General features: G+C 38.9%; 1 non-coding gene across 1 annotated transcript; it reads right to left on the bottom strand.

Annotated features, from left to right (window-relative positions):
• Nucleotides 1-3,992: 3,992 nt before the first annotated feature.
• On the bottom strand, nt 3,993-4,100 carry LOC148550425 (small nucleolar RNA R71). The gene has a single exon (XR_015892966.1). It is a non-coding gene; the product is annotated as a small nucleolar RNA R71 (small nucleolar RNA).
• Between the last annotated feature and the right edge of the window lie 7,537 nt (nt 4,101-11,637).

An 11,637-nucleotide genomic window follows, 5' to 3' on the forward strand; every position in this document is an offset into this window, starting at 1 on the left:
TATACGCTTTTTGGCATTGTTTTTAGTATGTTTTTAGTATGTTTTAGTTAGTTTTTATTATATTTTTATTAGTTTTTAATCAAAATTCACATTTCTGGACTTTACTATGATTTTGTGTGTTTTTCTATGATTTCAGATAATTTCTGGCTAAAATTGAGTGACCTGAGCAAAAATCTGATTCAGAGGCTGACAAAGGACTGCTGATGCTGTTGCATTCTGACCTCCCTGCACTCGAAATGGATTTTCTGGAGCTACAAAACTTCAAATGGTGCGCTCTCAATTGCGTTGGAAAGTAGATATCCAGGGCTTTCTAGAAATATATAATAGTTTATACTTTGCCCGAGTTTAGATGATGCAAACTGGCGTTGAACGCCAGCTCTCTGCCTAATTCTGGAGTCAAACGCCAGAAACAGGTTGCAAATTGGAGTTAAACGCTCAAACTGGCACAAAAACTGGCGTTTAACTCCAAGAAAAGTCTCTACACGTTTAAGGCTCAAAGCTCAGCCCAAGCACACACCAAGTGGGCCCTAGAAGTGGATTTCTACATCATTTACTTATTTTTGTAACCCTAGTAACTAGTCTGATATAAATAGGACCTTTTTACTATTGTATTGGACATCTCTGGATGATTAGTTCTTAGATCATGGGGGCTGGACATTCGGCCATGCCTCGACCTTGTTCTTATGTATTTTCAACGGTAGAGTTTCTACACTCCATAGATTAAGGTGTGGAGCTCTGCTGTACCTCAAGTATTAATGCAATTACTACTATTTTCTATTCAATTCATGCTTATTCCTATTCTAAGATATTCATTCGCACACAAGAACTTGATGAATGTGATGATTATGTGACGTTCATCACCATTCTCACCTATGAACGCGTGCCTGACAACCACTTCCGTTCTACATGCAAACAAGGCTTGGATGTGTATCTCTTGGATTCCTTAATCAGAATCTTCGTGGTAGAAGTTAGAACCCATGGACGGCCATTCCCGAGATTTGGAAAGTCTAAACCTTGTCTGTGGTATTTCGAGTAGGATTTGGGAAGGGATGGCTGTGACGAGCTTCAAACTCGCGAGTGCTGGGCGTAGTGACAGACGCAAAAGGATAGTAAATCCTATTCCGGTATGATCGAGAATCGACAGATGATTAGCCGTGTTGTGACAGAGCATTTGGACCATTTGCACTGAGAGAACAGGATGTAGCCATTGACAACGGTGATGCCCAACATACAGCTTGCCATGGAAAGGAGTGAAAAGGATTGGATGAACACAGTAGGAAAGCAGAGGGACGGAAGGGACAAAGCATCTCCATACGCTTATCTGAAATTCTCACCAATGAATTACATAAGTATCTCTATCCTATTTTATATTTTATTTCTATTTTAATTATCAATTCACCATAAACATTTGAATCTGCCTGACTGAGATTTACAAGATGACCATAGCTTGCTTCATACCGACAATCTCCATGGGATCGACCCCTTACTCACGTAAGGTTTATTACTTGGAAGACTCAGTGCACTTGCTGGTTAGTTGTGCGAAATTGTGACAAAGAATTAAGATTATAAACGTGCGTATTGAGTTTTCAGCGCCGTTACCAAAGAAGATGGACCGTCACGATTTCTGCGCACCAAGTTTTTGGCGCCGTTGCCGGGGATTGTTCGAGTTTGGACAACTGACGGCTCATCTTGTCGCTCAGATTAGGTAATTTTATTTTAATTTTAAGCTTTTTGTTTTTATTATTTTTATTTTCGAAAAAATTTTCAAAAAAAATTTCAAAAAAATAAATTATTCTATGTTCTTCAGAATTTTTAAGAATGAATTCTAGAGTTTTATGAAGCATGTTGAAGCCTGGCTAGCTATAAAGCCATGTCTAATTCATTTGGACTGGGGCTTCCACTTATCAGCATAAAATGAAGTTGGATGAAGTATCAGCTGTTATATGACTGATTTATATCTGCCGAAGCTTGGCTGGCCATTGGCCATGTCTAGTGTTTTGGACCGAAGCTTTCACTGAAAGCTTGGCTGGCTGGTGAGCCATGTCTAATTCCTGGACCAGAGCTTTAGACTAACGTTGCAAGATTCCTAGAATTCATATTAAAAATTTTGAAATCCTTCTTTTTCTTTTTCCATTTAATTTTCGAAAAAAAATTTCATAAAATCATAAAAACCAAAAATTTTGATGTTTCTTGTTTAAGTCTAGTGTCAATTTTTAAGTTTGGTGTCTATTGCATCTTTTTAATTTTGCTTTAAATTTTTGAAAAATACATGCATGGTGTTCTTCATGATCTTCAAGTTGTTCTTGACAAGTCTTCTTGTTTGATCTTCATATTTTCTTGTTTTGTGTCTTTTGTTGTTTTTCATATGCATTTTTGCATTCATAGTGTCTAAGCATTGAAAATTTCTAAGTTTGGTGTCTTGCATGTTTTTCTTTTCTTAAAAAAATTTCAAAATAAGTTCTTGGTGTTCATCATGACATTCAAAGTGTTCTTGGTGTTCATCTTGACATTCATAGTGTTCTTGCATGCATTGTGTGTTTTGATTCATAATTTTTATGTTATGTGTCATTTTTTTTTATGTTTTTCTCTCTCATCATTTAAAAATTCAAAAATCAATATATATATATATATATATATATATATATATTTCACTCATAAATTTTCGAAAATTTGAGTTGACTTTTTCAAAACTTTTTAAAATTTAGTTGTTTCTTAGGAGTCAAATCAAATTTTCAATTTAAAAATTCTATCTTTTTCAAATCTTTTTCTTTTTTTCTTTCATAATTTCGAAAATTTTAAAATTTATTTTCAAAGTCTTCGCTAACAATTAATGTGATTGATTCAAAAATTTCAAGTTGTTACTTGCCTAGTAAGAAAGATTCAATCTTTAAATTTAAAAATCATATCTTTTTGTTTCTTGTTAGTCAAGTAATCAACTCTTTTTCAAAATCAAATCTTTTTAAAAAAATTTTTTCAAAATAAATCTCATTCACATCTTTTTCAAAATCAATTTCAAAATCTTTTCTAACTTCTTATCTTTTAAAAATTGATTTTCAAATCTTTTTCAATTAATCTTATCTTTTTGTTTGATTCTTATCTTTTTCAAAACTACCTAACTAACTTTCTCTCTCTTTCTAATTTTTGAAAATCACCTTCCTCTTTTTCAAAATTCCTTTTTAATTAACTAATTATTTTAAATTTTAATTTTTAATTTTCGAATTTTAATTTTAATTTTTATTTTTGTTTTATGTAATTTTCGAATTCTTCTCTTCCTCATCTCCTTCTATTTATTTATTCATCTACTAACACTTCTCCTTCACTCAAGAATTCGAACCCACTCTTCCCCCTTGTGTTTGGATTCTTATCTTTTCCTTCTTCTATTCTTCTTTTCTTATACTCACATAAGGAATCTCTATACTGTGACATAGAGGATTCCATATTTTCTTTTGTGTTCTCTTCTTTTTCATATGAGCAGGAACAAGGATAAGAACATTCTTGTTGAAGCTGATCCTGGACCTGAAAGGACTCTGAAGAGGAAGCTAAGGGAAGCTAAAGCACAACTCTCTGGAGAAAATCTGACAGAAATTTTCGAAAAAGACATGGCCGAAAATAATAATAATGCAAGGAAGATGCTTGGTGACTTTACTGCACCAAATTCCAATTTACATGGAAGAAGCATCTCAATCCCTGCCATTGGAGCAAACAATTTTGAGCTTAAACCTCAATTAGTTTCTCTGATGCAACAGAACTGCAAGTTTTATGGACTTCCATCAGAAGATCCTTTTCAGTTCTTAACTGAATTCTTGTAGATCTGTGATACTGTAAAGACCAATGGGGTTGATCCCGAGGTCTACAGGCTCATGTTTTTCCTGTTTGCTGTAAGAGACAGAGCTAGAATATGGTTGGACTCTCAACCTAAGGATAGCCTGAACTCTTGGGATAAGCTGGTCACGGCTTTCTTAGCCAAGTTCTTTCCTCTTCAAAAGCTTAGTAAGCTTAGAGTGGATGTTCAAACCTTCAGACAAAAGGAAGGTGAATCCCTCTATAAAGCTTGGGAGAGATACAAGGGACTGACCAAAAAGTGTCCTTCTGACATGCTTTCAGAATGGACCATCCTGGATATATTCTATGATGGTCTGTCTGAATTAGCCAAGATGTCATTGGACACTTCTGCAGGTGGATCTATTCACCTAAAGAAAACGCCTGCAGAAGCTCAAGAACTCATAGACATGGTTGTAAATAACCAGTTTATGTACACTTCCGAAAGGAATCCTGTGAGTAATGGGACGCCTCAGAGGAAAGGAGTTCTTGAAATTGATGCTCTGAATGCCATATTGGCTCAGAACAAAATATTGACTCAGCAAGTCAATATGATTTCTTAGAGTCTGAATGGATTGCAAAATGAAACCAACAGTACTCAAGAGGCATCTTCTGAAGAAGAGGCTTATGATCCTGAGAATCCTGCAATAGCAGAGGTGAATTACATGGGTGAACCCTATGGAAACACATATAATCCCTCATGGAGAAATTATCCAAATTTCTCATGGAAGGATCAACAAAAGCCTCAACAAGGCTTTAACAATGGTGGAAGAAACAGGTTTAGCAATAGCAAGCTTTTTCCATCATCCACTCAGCAACAGACAGAGAAGTCTGAGCAGAATCCATTTTGCTTAGCCAATTTAGTCTCTGATCTATCTAAGCCCACTTTGAGTTTCATGAATGAAACAAAGTCCTCCATTAGAAATTTGGAGGCACAAAGGGCCAGCTGAGTAAGAGAGTCATTGAAACTCCTCCTAGTACTCTCCTAAGCAATACAGAAGAAAATCCAAAAGGAGAGTGCAAGGCCATAACCTTGCTTAGTGTGGCCGAATCCATAGAGGAGAAGGAGGACGTGAATCCTAGTGAGGAAGACCTCCTTGGACGTTCAATGACCAATAAGGAGTTTTTCTTTGAGGAACCAGAGGAATCTGAGGCTCATCTAGAGACCATAGAGATTCCATTGAATCTCCTTTTACCATTCATGAGCTCTGATAAATATTCATCTTCTAAAAAAGATGAAGACACTGTTGAAGAGCAAATTGCTCAATATTTAGGAGCAATCATGAAGCTGAATGCCAAATTATTTGGTAATGAGACTTGGGAGGATGAACCTCCATTGCTCATTAAGGAACTAAATACCTTGGTTCAGCAAACTCTACCTCAAAAGAGACAGGATCCTGGTAAATTCCTAATTCCCTATAACATAGGCACCATGACCTTTGAGAAGGCTCTGTGTGACCTGGGGTCATGCATAAACTTAATGCCACTCTCTATAATGGAAAAACTTGGGATCTTTGAGGTGCAAGCTGCCAGAATCTCATTAGAGATGGCAGACAACACAAGAAAAGAGGCTTATGGATTAGTAGAGGACGTGTTAGTAAAGGTTGAAGGCCTTTACATCCCTGCTGATTTCATAATCCTAGACACTGGGAAGGATGAGGATGAATCCATCATCCTTGGAAGACCCTTCCTAGCCACAGCAAAAGCTGTGATTGATGTGGACAGTGGAGAGTTGGTCCTTCAACTGAACGAGGACAACCTTGTGTTTAAAACTCAAGGATCTCCTTCTGTAACCATGGAGAAAAAGCATGAAAAGCTTCTCTCACTGTAGAGTCAACCAGAGCCCCCACAGTCAAACTCTAAGTTTGGTGTTGGGATGCCACAACCAAACTCTAAGTTTGGTATTGAACTCCCATATCCAAACTCTAAGTTTGATGTTGGGAGGTCCCAACAATGCTCTGAACATCTGTGAGGCTCCATGAGAGCTCACGATCAAGCTATTGACATTAAAGAAGCGCTTGTTGGGAGGCAACCCAATGTATTTAATTATATCTATTTTATTTTCATGTTTATTTCGTGTTTTACTAGGTTGATGATCATGTGGAGTCACAAAAATTACTGAAAAATCAAAAACAGAATGAAAAACAGAATGAAGAACAGCTCACCCTAGAGGAAGAGCTTACTAGAGTTTAAACGCCAGTAAGGCTAGCAGAATGGGCGTTAAACGCCCAGTCTGGCACCATTTTGGGCGTTTAACGCCAGAAATGGGCACCAGTCTGGCGTTTAACGCCAGAACAGAGCATGAAACTGGCGTTAAACGCCAGAAACAAGCAACAGTCTGGCGTTTAAATGCCAGGATTGCACCCTGGGGAAAGCTGGCGTTAAACGCCAGAAACAAGCATGAAACTGGCGTTTAACGCCAGAAATGGGCAGCAGTCTGGCGTTAAATGCCAGGATTGCATACATAGGCCGTTTTACACGCCTAAAAGGTGCAGGGATGTGAATTCCTTGACATCTCAAGATCTGTGGACCCCACAGGATCACCTCAGGATCTGTGGACCCCACAAAATCCCCACCTACCTCACCTCTTCTTTTCTACTCCTCACACCTTTCTATAACATTCTTCCCCAAAATACCCTTCACCATTCACCTCCATTACTCCTCCAAAACCATCATACAACCCACCTACACCCTCCCACTCAAATTCAAACCATCAACACACATCCATCTCTTCTTCTTCTCATCCTTTCTTTCTTCTTTTGCTCGAGGACGAGCAAACATTTTAAGTTTGGTGTGAAAAAAGCATTACTTTTTTTCCATAACCACTAATGCCTCAGGGGATGCACTTCCCTCCACAAAACTAATTGGAGCAAATCAACACCTCCCTATGAAAATTAAGTTCCAACATGGGACAACTAAGGATGGAGCACCAAGAGCACTCCATCATCCTCCATGAAATTAGAGAAGATCAAAGAGCTATGAGGGAGGAGCAACATAGACAAGGAAGAGACATAGAGGAGCTCAAGAGCACCATTGGTTCTTCAAGAAGAGGAAGACGCCACCCTCACTAAGGTGGACCCGCTCCTTAATCTCCTTGTCTATTTATTTTTCTGTTTTCATTCTCTATGCTTTATGTTTATGTTTGTGTCTTTACTATATGATCATCATTGTCTAAGTGTCTATGCCTTAAAGTTATGAATGTCCTATGAATCCATCACCTTTCTTAAATGAAAAAGGCTTTAATTACAAAAGAATAAGAAGTACATGATTTCAAACTCATCTTTGAAATTAGTTTAATTATATTGATGTGGTGACAATACTTTTTGTTTTCTAAATGAATGCTTGAACAGTGCATATGTCTTTTGAATTTGTTGTTTATGAATGTTAAATATGTTGGCTCTTGAAGAATGATGAAAAAGGAGAAATGTTATTTGATAATCTGAAAAATCATAAAATTGATTCTTGAAGTAAGAAAAAGCAGTGAATACAAAAGCTTGCAAAAAAAAAAAGAGAAAAGAAAAATGGCAAAAAAAAAAGAAAAAAAAGAAAAAAAAGGGGAAAAGCAAGCAGAAAAAGCCAAGAGCTCTTTAAACCAAAAGGCAAGGGTAAAAAGGATCCAAGGCTTTGAGCATCAGTGGATACGAGGGCCTAAAGGAATAAAATCATGGCCTAAGTGGCTAAACCAAGTTGTCCCTAACCATGTGCTTGTGGTGTGAAGGTGTCAAGTGAAAAGCTTGAGACTGAGCGGTTAAAGTCGTGATCCAAAGCAAAAAAGAGTGTGCTTAAGAACCCTGGACACCTCTAATTGGGGACTCTAGCAAAGCTGAGTCACAATCTGAAAAAGGTTCACCCAGTTATGTGTCTGTGGCATGTATGTATCCGGTAGTAATACTAGAAAACAGAGTGCTTTGGGCCACGGCCAAGACTCATAAAGTAGCTGTGTTCAAGAATCAACATACTGAACTAGGAGAATCAATAACACTATCAAAATTCTAAGTTCCTATAGATGCCAATCATTCTGAACTTCAAAGGATAAAGTGAGATGCCAAAACTATTCAAGAGGCAAAAAGCTACTAGTCCCGCTCATCTGATTGGAGCTAAGTTTCATTGATAGTTTGGAGTTTATAGTATATTCTCTTATTTTTATCCTATTTGATTTGCAGTTGCTTGGGGACAAGCTACAATTTAAGTTTGGTGTTGTGATGAGCGGATAATTTATACGCTTTTTGGCATTGTTTTTAGTATGTTTTTAGTATGTTTTAGTTAGTTTATATTATATTTTTATTAGTTTTTAATCAAAATTCACATTTCTGGACTTTACTATAAATTTGTGTGTTTTTCTATGATTTCAGGTAATTTTTGGCTGAAATTGAGGGACCTGAGCGAAAATCTGATTCAGAGGCTGACAAAGGACTGCTGATGCTGTTGGATTCTGACCTCCCTGCACTCAAAATGGATTTTCTGGAGCTACAGAACTCCTAATGGCACGCTCTCAATTGAGTTGGAAAGTAGACATCCATGGCTTTCCAGAAATATATAATAGTCCATACTTTGCTCGAGTTTAAATGACGCAAACTGGCGTTGAACGCCAGTTCTCTGCCCAATTCTGGAGTCAAACGCCAGAAACAGGTTGCAAAGTGGAGTTAAACGCCCAAAGTGGCACAAAAGCTAGCGTTTAACTCCAAGAAAAGTCTCTACACGTTTAAAGCTCAAAGCTCAGCCCAAGCACACACCAAGTGGGCCCCAGAAGTGGATTTCTACATCATTTACTTATTTCTGTAACCCTAGTAACTAGTCTGATATAAATAGGACCTTTTTACTATTATATTGGACATCTCTGGACATTTAGTTCTTAGATCATGGGGGCTGGCCATTCGGCCATGCCTAGACCTTGTTCTTATGTATTTTCAACGATAGAGTTTCTACACTCCATAGATTAAGGTGTGGAGCTCTGCTGTACCTCAAGTATTAATGCAATTACTACTATTTTCTATTTAATTCAAGCTTATTCCTATTCTAAGATATTCATTCGCACACAAGAACTTGATGAATGTGATGATTATGTGACGCTCATCACCATTATCACCTATGAACGCATGCCTGACAACCACTTCCGTTCTACATGCACACAAGGCTTAGATGTGTATCTCTTGGATTCCTTAATCAGAATCTTCGTGGTAGAAGTTAGAACCCATGGACGGCCATTTCTGAGATTTGGAAAGTCTAAACCTTGTCTGTGGTATTCCGAGTAGGATTTGGGAAGGGATGGCTGTGACGAGCTTCAAACTCGCGAGTGCTGGGCGTAGTGACAGACGCAAAAGGATAGTAAATCTATTCCGGTATGATCGAGAACCGACAGATGATTAGCCGTGCTGTAACAGAGCATTTGGACCATTTTCACTGAGAGGACGGGATGTAGCCATTGACAACGGTGATGCCCAACATACAGCTTGCCATGGAAAGGAGTGAGAAGGATTGGATGAAGACAGTAGGAAAGCAGAGGGACGGAAGGGACAAAGCATCTCCATACGCTTATCTGAAATTCTCACCAATGAATTACATAAGTATCTCTATCCTATTTTATATTTTATTTCTATTTTAATTATCAATTCACCATAAACATTTGAATCTGCCTGACTGAGATTTACAAGATGACCATAGCTTGCTTCATACCGACAATCTCCGTGGAATCGACCCTTACTCACGTAAGGTTTATTACTTGGACGACCCAGTGCACTTGCTGGTTAGTTGTGCGAAATTGTGACAAAGAATTAAGATTATAAACGTGCGTATTGAGTTTTTAACGCCGTTACCAAAGAAGATGGACCGTCATGATTTTTGCACACCAATGTCTGTAAATTCAATAGTACTCACAGTACTCCGTCCGATTTCCTCCTCCTTTTTTGCTTTTGATTGGGCGAGGTGGATGGATATTCTCGGTGTTGCATATTTCGCGGTAAATATCTACAAGAGACACCTGAAGAGGTGTGTAACTGTGGTATTTTCTCGGCTTCCCGCTGGGTTGATCTTCTTTCTTCTTGGACTCTTTGTCCTTGTCCCTAAATGGGTAGGAGATTCCAGATTTAGAAGTTTCTCCTAGTCGTGATTTTTTCTCCATGTTAATGTACTTTTCTGTTCATTCTTGTACCTCGTTCAAGGATGTTGGATGCTTTTTTGATATGGAGTGGCTAAAGGGTCATTCTCTTAGGACATTGATGAGACCCATGATAGCTGCTTCTATTGGCAGACTTTGTATGTCCAGACACGCTTTGTTGAATCTTTCCATGTAGTTGCAGAGACTTTCCCGTTCTCCTTGCTTGATCCCTAACAGGCTCGGGGCGTGTTTGGCTTTATCCTTCTGGATGGAAAACCTGGCGAGGAACTTTTTAGCAAAGTCGTCAAAACTTGTGATGGATCTTGGAGGTAAACTGTCGAACCACTTTATTGCTGCTTGTGTCAGGGTTGTTGGGAAGGCTTTGCATCGAACGGCATCTGAGGCGTCGGTGAGATACATTCTGCTCCTGAAATTGATGAGATGATGGCTGGGATCCGAGGTACCATCATATGACGTCATGTCGGGAGCTTTAAAATCTTTTGGAACTTTAGCTTTCATGATCTCTTTGCTGAAGGGATCTTGATCTTTGTGGGAATTATCCTCATGGTTGCAATGGGTAGTTCTGGTCTTGAGGTCGGCTTCGAGCTTTAGAAGCTTATCCTCTAGATCTCGTCGTCGCCTAGTTTCTCTGCGGAGGTCTCCTTTAGCTTCTCGTTGATGTTCAGCCTCTTGTTCGAGCTGTTTGAGGCGATCTTGCTGTTCTCGGATGGCTTCTAAGATTTCTGTGTTTGTGTTGGAGGGTTGTTTATCCCCCTTGTTTTGAGGTACATCCTTTAATGTAGCCTCCGTGTTTTTAAACAGAGTTCTATCTTCCAAGCCAGAGTTGTGGTCGTTGTCATGGTCATCCTCCATGGTGATGAGATGACTTCCAGGTTCCCCGGCAACGGCGCCAATGTTCCGAAGGTTACCTAAAACTGAAGGTCGATCTCGAATGAGATCTGCTGTGGTGGCCGGAGCTGTCATGTCCGACTTGGTGAAACTGGTGGAGCTAGAGATGCTGCTGATCCTTCGTCACCGGAGGGTGGCAGTGCCTGCAAGAGACTCCGATGCTTAAGTTAGCATGGGCTTTAAGCAGGTTTTTAGTAGAATTAGAGTATGAGTTATACCTGGGTGCTCCAGTGTATTTATAATAGTGTCGAGTGACCTTTCTGGAGATAAGATAGTTATCTTATCTTATCTTGAGTGAAGTCATCTTATCTCTAAGGGGAACCGCCCTTATCTTTCTAGGCTTTAGCTGCCTTTAGATTGGGCTGTGTCCCTTTGTTTGGGCCCGTTTGGGCCTCTCGTGGTAGTTTAGCCGACCTCTTTTGAGAAGAGGTCGGGGTGACCCATCTAAAGAGGTCGGTCGCTTTGTCTTCAATTAGCCCAGGTCGGATAGCTCGACCTAGGGAATGAACACTACCATTGGTGCAAATAACTTTGAGCTTAAGCCTCAACTAGTCTCTCTAATGCAACAAAATTAAAATTTTCATGAACTTCCACAGGAAGATCCACATCAATTCCTATCTGAATTCTTGCAAATCTGTGATACTATTAAGACCAATGGAGTGGATCCTGAGGTCTACAGGCTAATGCTTTTTTCTTTTGCTGTTAGAGACAGAGCTAGGATATGGTTGGATTCCCAACCTAAGGAAAGCCTAGACTCTTGGAAAAAGTTAGTTAATGCATTCTTGGCCAAGTTCTTTCCACCTCAGAAGATGAGC

Source organism: Arachis ipaensis, chromosome B7 (genome assembly GCF_059453495.1).
Source record: "Arachis ipaensis isolate K30076 ecotype BB chromosome B7, ASM5945349v1, whole genome shotgun sequence".
Lineage (NCBI taxonomy): Eukaryota > Viridiplantae > Streptophyta > Magnoliopsida > Fabales > Fabaceae > Arachis > Arachis ipaensis.